This window comes from Dromiciops gliroides, chromosome 2, assembly GCF_019393635.1.
Source record: "Dromiciops gliroides isolate mDroGli1 chromosome 2, mDroGli1.pri, whole genome shotgun sequence".
In the NCBI taxonomy this organism is placed as follows: domain Eukaryota; kingdom Metazoa; phylum Chordata; class Mammalia; order Microbiotheria; family Microbiotheriidae; genus Dromiciops; species Dromiciops gliroides.
Genome location: NC_057862.1, coordinates 18,334,640 through 18,346,795, shown reverse-complemented (window position 1 = coordinate 18,346,795; position 12,156 = coordinate 18,334,640).

Below are 12,156 nucleotides of genomic sequence, written 5' to 3'. Positions count from 1 at the left end.
AGGGGAGATTTATGATCTAATATCCAATTTTAAATCTCACATGGGGTTTCTTTCAGGAGGTGATCGGTGGATTCTTTCAATGATGATTTTATCCTCTGATTCTATAATATCAGGGCAGTTCTCCTTAATAATTTCTTGGAATATGGTGTCTAGATTAATTTTCTGGTAATGGCTTTCAGGCAGTCCAATGATTCTCAAATTGTTTCTCCTGGATCTGTTTTCCAAATCAGTTGTCTTTCTAATGATGTATTTCACATTTTCTTCAATTTTTTTCATTCTTTTGATTCTGCTTGACTAATTCCTGGTGTCTCATGGATTCCTTACCTTCCAACTGTCCAATTTTAATTTTTAAGGAATTTTTTTCTTCAATGAGATTATGCACCTTTTTTTCTATTTGTACAGATGAATTTTTAAGGCATTGTTTTCTTCAAAGAGGTTATGCACCTTTTTTTTCCATTTGGCCAGATGAATTTTTAAAGCATTGTTTTCTTCAATGAAATTATGCACCTTTTTTCCATTTGGCCAAATGAATTTTTTAAGGAATTGTTTTCTGCAGTCAGTCTTTATGCTTCCTTTTCCAACCTGCTGATTCTTTTTTTCATAGTTTTCTTGTTTTTCTTTCATTTCTCTCTCCATTTTTTCTTCTACCCCTCTCAATTGATTTTTAAAGTCCTTTTTTAGCTCTCCCAGTAAGGCTTTTTGTTTTTGAGACCAATTCACCTTCCCTTGTGAGGTTTCACATGTAGGCACTTTGAGGGTGTTGTCCTCATCTGAGTTTGTGTTGGCTTCTTCCCTGTTGATACAGAAGCTCTCAATGGAGAGTGCTTTTTTTTGTTTCTTACTCCTTATTGCAGCTTATTTATTTATTTTTTAAGTTGAGGTCTGCTCTGGGGGCACCAAGGGCCCTGTTTTGGGCTTCTTGTGCAGGGGTATCGGTGCTGTGTCACTGGCTTTTTACACCCTGAGGCCTTTATGGTGTGTGCAGTTCTCCTGCCCTGCACTTCCTGTCTGAGCATGCTAGGATCAGTGGGCCTAGTCACACCTATCCTGTTTGTTGCCCTCCAGCTGGCAACTTGCCCTCTCGGCTGGTGCAGGTAGGTTTTTCCACTGTCCTGCTGGGCCACCAGATTTTTGAGCCAGGATCCAGGGGCCTCAGTTATTCGGCTGTGGCCCGTAGCTTCCTGCTGACTTGCCCTAACCCCCTCGGCTCTGGGCTGCTGCCCTGTGTTGCGCCTCCCTTTTGCCCGAATCAGACCAACCTTTCCTGAAGTCTTCTAAATTATCTCTGGTTGGAAGACTGTGTCTCTCTGTCTCTTTGCAAGTTCTGTAGTTTCAGAATCTGTCCAGAGGCTTGATTTAATGTTCTTTTTGAGGGAACAGAAGGAGAACTCAGGAAGCTTGCTGATTCCTCTCTCCATCTTGACTCTGCCCCCATTAGCTCATCTTTCTAAAGTTATTTGTCTATTTTCTTTCACAACCTGACTAATGAGAAGATGTTTTGAATAACTGTATGTATATGTCTTATATTGAATTGCTTGATTTTGTAGAGATGGTCAAGAAGGGAGGGAGGAAGAAAATTTAGAACACAAAAATTTAAAAACTCAATGTGAAAAGTAATTATGAGCAGGAACATTTCAGAGAAACCTGGAAGGTCTTACATGAATCGATGCTGATTGAGAATAGCAGAACCAGGAGAACATTGTAAACAGTAACATCAACATTGTGTGATGAATTATCTTGAAAGACTTGGCTCTTTTTAGCAATGCAATAGTCCAAAACAATTTCAAAGAACTTCATGATAGAAAATGTTCTCAACATCCAGAAAAATAGAAATGTGTTTTATGAATGCATATTGAACCATACTATTTCTGCTTTTGGGTTGTTGTTTTTCCTTCTTTTTTGAGGTTTTTCCCTTGTGCTCTGCCTCTGCTTTCACAATATGACTAATGCAGAAGTATGTTTAATGCAATTGCACATTTATAACCTATATTAGATTGCTTTCTGTCTTGGGGAGGAAGGATGAAATGGAGAGTGAGAGAAAAATTTGGAACTAAAATCCTATGAAAACAAATGTTGGGGGGCGGCTAGATAGCACAGTGGATAAAGCACTGGCCCTGGATTCAGGAGTACCTGAGTTCAAATCCAGCCTCGCACACTTGACACTTACTAGGTGTGTGATCCTGGGCAAGTCACTTAACCCCCATTGCCCCGCAAAAAAAAAAATGTTGAAAACTATCTTTTTATGTAACTGGAAAATAATAAAATACTGAACTATTAAAAAAAAACACTTCACAAAAATGAAGTCTGATGCAAACAATCAATCATTTAATTAACTAGTACCCATGATAAAATTGACAAATTTCCTTAAATTAATTTTACTTATTCATTGCCATACAACACAAACTACCAAAAACTATTTAACAGAACTTGAAAAATAATAAAACATATCTGGAAGTACAAAATGTCAAGAATATCAAGGGGGTCATTGAAAAATGCAAAGGCAGGTGGCTTAGCTGTACCAGATGTCAAATTATATTGTAAGGTAGCAATCGTCAGAACTATCTGTTAATGACTAAGAAATACATGACTACAGTAATTTAGTGTTTGATAAACACACACAGACACACACACACACACACATTCTTTGACATAAGAACTCATTCTGAAAAAAACTGCTGAGAAAACTAGAAAAGAGTATAGTAAGTACATACCAACATTTTACACCATATGCAAAGATTGTTGTTGTTTGCCCTTCATTCTTGAAGAGGACAATAACATCTGGATGATATCATGAATTGCACTGAATCGGATTTTTAAGTGATGGAATACTGTGCAAGTTCACCAATCTTACTCTCTCCTCCAGAGTCATCTGGGTCTACCAACATGATATTAGGACACCTTCAGTTGGTCACAGATGTTTAAAGCAAATGGGGTTAAATGACTTGCACTGGGTCACAGAGCTAGTAAATGTATGAGATGAAATTTAAACTCAGATCCGCTCAACTTTGGGCCAGAGCTCTATCCACTGAACCATCTAGCTGACCGTATCAAGATAAGGTCAAAATGGGTAGATGATTTAGACATAAAGAGTGGTATCATAAGCAAATTAGGAGAGCATGAAATAGGAAGAAATTTTTGATGAAAAAAGAAATAGAGAGCATTATTAAATGCAAAATGGATAATTCTAATTATATTAAATTTTAAAAAGTGTTTTGCACAAACAAAACTGATGGAACTAAATTTATAAGGAAAGTAGAAAGCTGGGAAACAGTTTTACAGCAAGTATCTTTGACAAAGGTTTCTTTTCTCAAATATAAAAAATTGAATCAAATTTATAAGCATGCAAGTCATCTCCCAATTAATAAGTGGCCAAAAATATGAACAGATGAAGAAACCAAAAGGTATAAAAAAGCCATATGAAATTCATATGAAAAAATGCTAAAAGTCACTATTGATTAGAGAAACACACATTGACACAATTCTGAGGTATCAGCATACACCTATCAGATTAACTATTATTACAGAAAAAAAAATGATAAATGTTGTAGAGGATGTAGAAAAACTGATCCATCCATTCTAAAAAGCAATTTTAAAATGTGACCAAAGGGCAATCAAACTGTGCAGACCTTTTGATCCAACAATAGCACTACTAGGTCTATATCTCAAGTTTATCCTAACAAAAAGGAAAAAAAAGAAAAAAAAGGACCTACATATACAAAAAATATTTATAGCGGCTTTTTTGGTGGTGGCAAGGAATCAGGAATTTAAAGGATGCCCATCCGTTGGGAATGGCTGAACAAATTGTGGTATATGAATGTTATGAAATAATGTTGTATTATACCAAATGATGAGCAGGAATATTTCAAGAAACAAAAATAAAATTCTGGAAAATTTCCTAAATAAACTTTTACAAAGTGAAGTGAGGAGAACCAGAACACTGTACATGGTCGCAGTAACACTGTGTGATGATCAACTATGAATGACTTGGGTATTCTGAGTAACACAATGTGACAAAATATTGGGGCCCAGCCTGTTTCTGTTCTATATTACTGGCTGGGGAGTTTGGCTGGAGTTTTTAAGATATTGCTACTTATAAATTAATGGCTATTGCACCAATTTGGGGCATTAAGCATTTATTACATCATATTAAATGTTAGTAAAGATTTGACCGTGTGTCTGCCTGACTTCCCTACTAGTTACATACCTAACATATTTTTCAAAGTGGGAGGAGACAGTGTGTACCTATTCCAAGAAGGTCCCTGATGCAAGAGAGCAAGAGAATGCAAGCCTGATAAGGTCCACTCCAGTTCCTTCTTCCCTAGAGATGGCTCTTACACATTGTTCAAAGTTAATTGGCTAGCATCATTCAATTCCATTGGTCGACATGACCTGAAGGTGGTCCATATTAAAATGAGCTGTACCTTGCTGACCTCAGGGTCTGGTGAAAGACAGACCCTTTGAGGGGAAAGGCACTTTCCAAAAGATGTGGTTTCTATGGTCTCTACTTTACTGAATTAGTCTGATTTCTATTGTAGCTGTGCTGGCTTTGAAAGATCAGATAAGGTTCCTGAGCAATAAGCCTTCCAGTGAGGTGGAATCCCAAAAAACGGCATTATTAATAATTATTTTCTCACAACAATGATCCAAGACAATTCCAAAGGACCATGATGGAAAATCCTATCTACATCTAGAGGGAAAAAAAAAAAACTTATGGCAAATGAATGTCGATTGAAGGATACTATTTTCATTATTTTCACTTTTTTGTGTTTTTCCTCCTTTTTGGTCTTTTTTTTTTCTTTCACAGCATGATTAATATGGAAAAATTAAAAAAAATAATATTCCATTACATTCAAAATTGCATAACCTGCTCAGTTACTTCCTGGTCAAAACATATCCACTTGGTTTCCAGTTTTCCCCATATTCTCATTGGTATTCTTTTCAGTAAACACAGTGCTTATAAGTGATAATTTTATGAATTTATTTTAAAGGGTTCATTTTTTCATCTTTCAATGAAATATTCATCTCATCACATATTTATAGTAGCTTTTCTGTATTTCACTGAACCAATGGCAATGTCCCTTTGCATTACCCCACCCCCTCAAGGAAAAGAACAGTATTGCACTCTTATGTTGTAGACATTGAGAAGAAAAGAACTAACAAATTCTCCAAAGGAGACATTTGTCACTCAATATTCCTCATGACTTCTGGGTTAGTCAGGTTACATCTTAGATTCTCCATGTTAGCTCTCTTGCCCTCTTAAAAAATGAAGTCAGGGCAGCTAGGTGGTGCAGTTGATAGAGCACTGGCCCTGGAGTCAGGAGTACCTGAGTTCAAATCCGGCCCCAGACACTTAACACTTACTAGCTGTGTGACCCTGGGCAAGTCACTTAACCCCAATTGCCTCATTAAAAAAATAAAGAAAAAAAAAAAGAAATGGAGTCCACATTCATACCTTTCTTCAGCATTTTAGTCTTTAGTATCCAGAGCTATGGGGTTATTCCTCTAACCTTTATTTAAATGGGTTAAAAGTTTTAAATCAACAGTCAGACCTTCTCTTAAAAGCAGACGCTTCAATTTCATTATATTACTTTCTCTTTTTTTTTCCTTTTTGCTCTATGTAGACATTTACTGAAAATGATTTTCTAAAATTCTTGAAATATTCCCTTCTCCACATCTACATTTTGAGGATTCTAGTTCTCTTCAATCCTTAGCTCAATACATATAACCTAGATGAAGCCTATCTAGATTTCTCCAGTTGCTTGTGGTCCTCCCAAAAAATCTTAAAGTTATTATGTGTGTGTATGTATAATATGAGATATTACCTATACTTATACCTATACCTATACATGTGTGTACATATACACATTGAATATATCTCTGTGTGTATATATGTATGCACATACATATTTATATATGCACATATATACACATTGTTCAAGCATAGACATATAAAAATATATACACAGAGATATACATGTATATACATACACATAGAAACACATATATGCATAGATAACATGCATATATCTGTATGTGTGTGAGCAAGCATGCATGTGTATATGGAAGGAGACAGAGACAGAGATAGAGGCAGAGACTGACAGATAGACATGTTGGACCACCAGTGAAAGTAAACATTCTTGTAGATAATGACTGTTTCATTTTTTTTTCTTTGTATCCACAGTGTCTATCCCAATTTCTGGTCAATGAGTATGGGATGGCACTAGATCTATAATTTCTTTAATCCAGGAAACTCCCAGTGAGATAATTTTCCATAATAGGTCACATAGTAAGTTCTTAATAAATGTTTTTATGGTTTAATTAAATTAAATTGCATAAGAATCCCTATTCTTACCATAGTAAAGAGTTGTTGGTTTCAGTTGATGATAATAAAGTAGCCAGAGATAGACAAGTAGGTACACTCCTAATACCTTCTTAAGGATCAAGACAGTAGATTTTAGGAGGTCCCTGAACCCAGCTCTAATTTTACACACATTAAATCAACAAGGCAGATCTGATGAGCCTCTACTGGAGCTATTTTTACTTAAGCATAATTAAATTATCCTCTAGGGCTAAACCAATAGATAAAATAAAGAGAAATTCCTCCTAGGGAACAGTGGTTCTTTATTCTCCAGTGCTCTCATAAACATTTTGATGCAACATTGCCCCTTCTAGTGGTACCTGTCAGATGAGGTGTGCAACTGTGCTAACAATGACAATGAGACATTAGGAGAATTAAGGCTTAACAAGAAGTCCATTTAGGATCCATCAAGGGGGAAATTTATGTAAGTACTGCATCATGAAAAACAAATGATGCTTTCAAGCCACCTGCATGATCTTTCCCTCTAACATGAGTGCAATAAGAACTGAGAAAATGTCTTATGCATTTGCATTTTCAACAAGATGTCCACTTCCTTAGAGAGCATGACCTAATGGGTGATATGTAGTAGTGAGATCCAAGTCAGCAGTACTAGGCTCTCCTCACAGTTCTATAATAAGTCAAGATTTTAAAATGACTATATTATCAAAATAAGTTAAATTTCTTTTTTTCTTTCCCCACCTGTAATATAGGATCATAGAGGTCAGGGTAGAAGAGACCTTAAAGATCATTTAAACCACCTTTTTATGAATGAGAAAACTGTTCAAGAGAAGGAAAACATCTTGACCAAGATCACAGAGGAAATGAATAACATAGCCAGGTTTTAAACCAAAATCTAATGACATAAAAAAAAAATCAGTGCTTTTGCCATAACTAATGAAATCCCATCTAACACTATCCTCTTTCTCCTCCTACTCTTCATCCCTCTCCTCCTCCTCTTCTTCTTCCTCTTCTTTCTCCTCCTCTTCCTTCTCATTCTCATGTGGTGGATTTTTCAAACAACCAAGAAATATTCAAGCATCATTTCTACATTGTTGAGTTGTAAATCTCCATGTTCACCCCAACATCTCTGCAGAGCTTTAGTTTTGCATCATCATCATCCTGCTATACATCTTCCCCTATAAAATCAATTGGCATCTCAAACTAAAATACATCTAAAATAGAATTAATTATGTCCCCCACCTTCCAGTTTCTCTTCTAATATTTCCTATTTCTTTTCAAGTCGTTTAATTCTTTTAATTTCCAAAGCTTACAAACTCAAAATCTTTCTAATCTCCTTACTATCCCTCACCCCTTATCTCCAACCAGTAATGAAAATCAAATAATTCTCCTTCTTTCTAGTGTTTATCCCTTTCTCTAAACTTATATGGTGACACTTTAGTTCAGACCTTCATCACTTTTCTCCTAGACTATTATAATAGCTTCCTACCAGTTTTCCTTTCTTTCATTTGCACTGGTGTCTGAACCATTCTATGTACAGTTGCCAAAATCAACCTCCTAAGATATAAGATATGAAATATTATTGTTATGATGATTTCCCTGCCATAGTCTCTTACCAAATCTTGCTCAGACTACAAGAAAAATATTCCTCATCAATAAGCTTAATTATACCACTTCACAACCCCCCTCTCCAGACATTCAGTTGTTCACAGTTTCTTTGGGATCAAATTTTTTTTTGGCCAAGCATATGTGGCCTTCTCCAAGACCCTCCAATCTTAAGTACTCTTCAGCTATCCAATTTCAACCTATAGTGACATGTCCATAAATTTATATAATCCATAATAACCTCTTCTAATTCTAAGTTTATGGTCGCATTATCCCATGATAGCTCCCAAAGAGCAGTACATTGTGCTTTAGAACAACTCTAATGGTTCAGAATTTTAGGGAGCTGAAATAACTTTTTTGACTGTGAGTGCCCTCATCTGTAAATTGAAGGGAATGGATTAGTTAATCTCTAGGACCCCTTCCAGATTTAAAAGTGATTCTATAAATGAAGGAGTGAGTAGATCTGTATTCTCTTTTTCAAATGAGTAGATAGGACACAGAAAAGATGCTGAAAATAATCTTATCTTTGGAAACTATTTTATTAAAGAAATTCCATCAATGAATAAATGAAGCAAATAGTTGTCTTTTTCCTTCCTGTACTGCCATCTCATTGAGCAATTAGACCATCCCCCCCCCCAAAGGAAACAATTTTAAGTTATTTCTGTTTTAACACAAATATTTCAATAATTCAAAATTTAAGCAACTCCATTCAACACTATTTTTTCCTTTGGATAAGAGTAACAATGAAACTATAAAATGGTACAAGTTTAGTTTCCTTTAGTCTACAATTATGTTAATTTTTTCTGATTTCTGCTGCCTTTCAAAATAATGTAAATCACTTGATATGTTCACTCTCATGAGGTATTATTACCTTGATAAAATTACTGTCTTTTAATTCTACGAGTATTTCTTCTATTAGCCCACAGATGTTGTTAGCTTTCATTTCCCCATTATTTTTTTCCCTTTCCACTCTTCTTTCCAGACATTTTTCAACCTGTTCCTCAGCCTCTCAAAGTTATCCTTCCCTTAGCATTTAGAAGTTCTTTGTTTTTGTATATCATGGCATTTTTACATCCCATAACATGCAAAATGAGTGGTGGTTGTATTCTTCTGTCCCATATAATATAGTCAATTCATTCACTCAGCAAGTATCTGTAAAGTGCAGTGTATGTGTAATGACTTTTGTTTGATGTAAAAGGCACAAATACAAAAATGGAAATTGATCCTGACTTCAAAAACTTTACATTCTAAAGGAGGGAAGAATCAGTAGACAAAGAAAGAAATTTGTGGAGGAGTGTGTGTGTGTGTGTGTGTGTGTGTGTGTGTGTGTGTATGTAGACACACAATAATATTGATGGAGTGAATGTAGTTAAGACCATAATAATTGGTAGCAGGAAATACCTCTTACCGAGAGTGGCATTTAAATTTAGCCTTGTAGGGGCAGCTAGGTGGTGCAGTGGATAGAGCACCAGGCCTGGCATCAGGAGGATCTGAGTTCAAATCCAGCCTCAGACACTGGACAATTTACTAGCTGTGTGACCCTGGGCAAGTCACTTAGCCTCAATTGCCTCACTAAAATAATAATAATTTAGCCTTGTAGAAACTTAGAGATTAATGTTGTGAATATTTTTATAGTATTGTTCCATCACTAAATATGACTTATGCTACTACTATTGGTACAGGTGTGCTAAAATGGACATATTTAGGAGTAGTGGTCTAGCAATTTTTAAATTAAGGTCTGTGTTTCCATTGAACAAGTTACTTTATTTCTTAGCTTCAGTTTATAAATCACTGAAAAATGGGGTGTGTAGAAAGTGATCTCTGTGCTCTTTTCTACATCAAAATATATTTACATTAAATTAGAAATAAATTTCCTTTCTATTTCCAAGGGAGTGCTCATGGGACTGGAGATACCATGGTGGAAACAAAACATTTGCTACTGTGAGGAGTGCTAGCTAAGTGGCTCGCTGAGATATTGGGGCAAAGAAGGAGACCAGCAGCCTCCCTCAAAACAGAACAAGATTTATTTTAACAAGAACGAACTTAAAAAAAAACCACACACACAAACAGGATCAGCAGGATCAAGGGAAAGGAAATAAAATGGAGAAAGGGAAATTATAATACCTGAAAAAATACCACAGCCCAGGAATCAGCTGAAAATACGCAGCAGAAAGCCTGTCCCTTTTCAGCTTCCACCTAGAATGCCCAATTCTCCTCCCCCAAACCTAGAAACTCCCCACACAGCCCCAGCCAATGGGATGGCCGCTCTGACAGTCACATGACTGCCCTCACTAGGCTTCCAATCATTATAATTTTGCTAGGCCCATGTAGGCATCTGTGAGTGGTGATGACTTGAGGTGCCAGAGCCCTGGCAAGGACTACAACGAGTGGGTGGAGCACCGTGCAGTTTGCGGAGCCCCAGGTCAGTGCACACTGAAGCATAAAAACCTCAAATAACAATTAATTCTTTATACTACTTTCAAGGAGTTGAAAGTATATCAGAGACATGTAGCATGCAACAAAATCAGTCACAAGATGAAGTTTGGAGCTTGAAGGGAATACAAACTTTATGTAGTCTAAATATCTCTTTTTATGTGAATTGGAAAATGAGACCAGAATATTATGATAAAATGACCAAAGTCACAGAAGAGGAGTGTGGGTTTTAAGTTGGGTCCTCTGACAAGTTTCCTTCCATTCTACCACAATGCATACAAAGAAGGCAAAATAAATAGTCATTATGTTCTAGGTGAATTTGAAATGAAAGATTCATAAATATGGAAGAGTATAAAGAACACTGGCTCTGGATTCTGAGAAACTGGGTCTAAATCATGAGTATTTTGAACCTCAAATGAGATAATGGATATGATACACTTCCCAAAACTTAAATTAGCATATAAATGCCAGTTTTTCTTATTTATTTAGCATCATCATCATCAGTCTATAGTCACAAAGACTCCAATACAGAGATCATTTCATCCCCTGAGCTGCCTTCTAAACTCCTGCTGAGCTAAAGTAATATTTATAGATCAAAAATGGGTATCCTGGCAAATATTTAATAACTAGGCTCTTGGGGGAAAATGTATGTGTATATGTTTAAGTTTAATCTGCATTACTAATGTTTTCTTGTATCTACAAAATCTACAGAACAAATCCAACCCTAATATGCAAAGATACTTATTTCTAAGTTTAAAATGTACACACTGATCAAGGGAAATAAAGAAAAGAATGCACAAGAAGGTGGGTTAGCTGTACCGAATCTGAAACTCTACTATAAAGTGGCAGTCATCAAAACTATCTGGTACTTGCTAAGAAATAGAGTGGAGGATCACTGGAATAGGCTAGGCACAGGAAACACAGTAGTAAATGACACTAGTAATGTAGTGTTTGATAAACCCAAAGACTCCAGCTTCTGGGATAGGAATTCAGTATTTGACAAAAACTGCTGGGAAAACTGGAAGATAGTATGGCAACAATTAGGCATAGAGCAACATCTGACACCCTATACTAAAATAAGGTTAAAATGGGTACATGATTTAGACATAAGAGGTGATACCATAGGTAAATTAGAAGAAGGAATAGTCTACCTTTCAGATCTTTGGAAAGGAGAAAAGTTTATGACCAAACAAAAAGTAGAGAATATTATGAAATGCAAAAAGAATGATTTTGATTACATTAAATTAAACAGGTTTATACAAACACAAGCAATGCATTCAAAATTAGAAGGCATGCAGAAAGCTGGGAAATAATTTTTATGGCCAATACTTCTGATAAAGGCCTTATTTCTAAAATATATAAGGAACTAAATCAAATTTATAAGAATCCAAGTCATTCCCCAATTGAGAAATGGTCAAAGGATATGAACAGGCAGTTTTCTGATGAAAAAACCAAAGCTATCTATTCCCATATGAAAAAAATGCTCTAAATCACTATTGATTAGAGAGATGCAAATTAAAACAACTCTGAAGTACCACCTGACACCTATCAGATTGGCTAATATGACAAAAAAGGAAAATAATGTTGGAGAAGTTATGGAAAAATTGGAACACTAATGCATTTTTGGTGGAGCTGTAAACTGATTCAACCATTCTGGAGAGCCATTTGGAATTATGCCCAAAGGGCTATAAAGCTGTGCATACCCTTTGACCCAGCAATACCACTTTTGGGTCTTTTTCCCAAAGAGATCATAAAAAAAAGGAAAAAAAGGACCCACATGTACAAAAATATTTATAGCCGCT